Here is a 2,390-nt window from a genome sequence, read left to right on the forward strand (position 1 = left end):
GGTGATTGGATGGAAATATGTATGGAGGGAGATGTTGAAAGAAGAGAGGAGAAAAAGAAGAGGCGGAGGAGGAGGAGGAGGAAAAAAAAAACGTGACAAACACACAAACATGAAGAAAGACAAGTATTTTTAAAAAAAAGAAAAGAAACATATAATACCACTTAAATGCTCTCAGTTTCATAACGTGATGTTACACACGCTCAAGAAGGTTAAATGAACAGTTCTAATGGTAAACATGTGTTTGTTTTGTGGTGGTTTTATATGTAAATACCACACATGCATATAACACAAATATACATTATATGCTTTTCCGTACACGCACACATATGCGTGTATTGATGTGTGTGAAATAAAGAAAAGGGGTAATAATCCCTCTTCCACATGATAAAAGCGCATGAATGATTAAACGAAATGTTACATGGTGGAAGAAGAGAGGAGGGTGAAGAGAAATAAATAATACATGAATCGGTAGTGATTGTTCCAATGTTGGCTTCATGCAGAATTTATGAAACCGTCCTTGGGGAGCTTTTATTGATTGATTCGTTCGTTCATTCATTCGTTCACTTTTTTTCTTTTTGATCGCCATCTTTTGTTTGTTTTTTTTTCCTTTTGTTTCCTCCATTCATTTCAATTCGCTTGTGTCTCTCGATATTGATTTCCGTATGCATGCGCGTATATGTGTGTGAAAATGAAAGACACACAATCATTAATGCTGTCATTACTGTTGTTTTCATATTTTACACCGTACATGTGACATTTCATTATTATTATTATTATTATTGTTGTTGTTGTTACCGTGCAGGACGTTGGTGGTGCTGTTGGAAATGAAATGAGGAAAACACGACGAAGCAAAAGAAGGAGATGAAATAAAAGAGGCAAAATGAGAGGTGAAGCAACAAATAAGAAATAGGCGGGGGAAAAAAAAAAAGAAGTCACATAAATCATGACGGTAACGAATAAATAACTCAGGTGTCCATCGTCACCTCCGGTGATCAACATTTGCACGGTTTATTTCTACGGTTACGATTTTGCGAATGACGAACGTGTTTGTGTTAGGAACAGTACTATGTTTTTTTCTTTCTTATTTCTCACCCCCTTTTTTTCCTTTGTTTTTGTTTTATTATTATTATTATTATTATTTATTGTTGTTTTTCTTCTGCTTTGACGGTTTCGTTTTGTCCTCCTTTTACCTGTTTACCTGTCCTTCGCCTTCATGCAAGGCAGAGTGAATTTGCAACTGCAGCAACGCGGACACTCAAAAAAACAAAAACAAAAAACAAAAGGATATGGACGTGCGAATAAGGCGTCACATCTCCATGCAAGAGCGACCCTTACAATCAAAATGGAGGTGAAACTACAACAAAAACTAAAGTAATAGTAAAAATAAACGCAAAAAGAAAAAAAAATATGAGCGATCGCTCCCCATCTTCTTTCCATCCGTGTGTGTGTGTGTGTGGTGGTATTTTAATGGCGGTGCCATTTTTATAATGGGGGTTGTGAATGTTGGAAAGAGAAAGAAAGGAATCATTTAAGATAATGATAGGAGGAGGAAGAATAATAATGAGTTTGCGTCCGCATATTTGTGTTTGTGTTTGTGAGTGTGTGCGGTTGGTTGATTGAAGTGGAAAAGGCAGGTAAGGGAGAGAGTTTGTTTAAGGGGTTGTTGACAGCATTTATTTCTCGTTACCTTGGTTTTCCTTTGGTTGTTGCAGTTACTCCATTCCTTCCTTCCTTCCTTCCTTCTTTTTTTTTTCGTGATTTGATTTTTCCTGGCGAAAAGCGGAATGAGTTGATGGAGGTAAGTAATGAAGATAATCTTAACATCGATGGTGATGATGATTATTATTATTATTATGGTAGGAATGAAACTGAGGCTCCAAAATCGTTTGTTTGTGTTTTTTTTTTCCCCCTTCCCATTTTGTTTCTTCATTCATTGGGGTACGGTCCACCCTTCTTCAAGAGAATGGTGTGAAGAGAATAGTTTTGATGATGCTTCTGAGTACGAAGAGAAGAACGGGTTTGCGTTTGTGTGTTTGTTTTCGTGTAGGATGAAGGGAAGGAGGAGGGAAAAACGCCGAAGTTTTGTAGTATCTGTCAAAGAGTGGAGGTGAAAGGAGAAATTAAAAGGGATGATAGAGTGGTTAGTGTACCTTCATGTCTTCAGTAATGAAATAAACAAACGCGTATACAGATGTATATATATGTATACATGTATATATATGTCAGTTTGTTGGCGTTTTGTAGTGTGTTTGGCAGTTTAGTATGCGAACTTTTATATGGGTGGGGAGGGACTTGAGGAACGACAGAAACACATACGGGGGGTTATGTTGGCTCTTTTTTTCCCCCATATAGAGGGGAAATATTAAGAGTATATATATATATATATATAT

Source organism: Trypanosoma equiperdum, assembly GCF_001457755.1.
Source record: "Trypanosoma equiperdum strain OVI genome assembly, contig: ctg_862, whole genome shotgun sequence".
NCBI classification, from domain to species: Eukaryota; Euglenozoa; class Kinetoplastea; order Trypanosomatida; family Trypanosomatidae; genus Trypanosoma; species Trypanosoma equiperdum.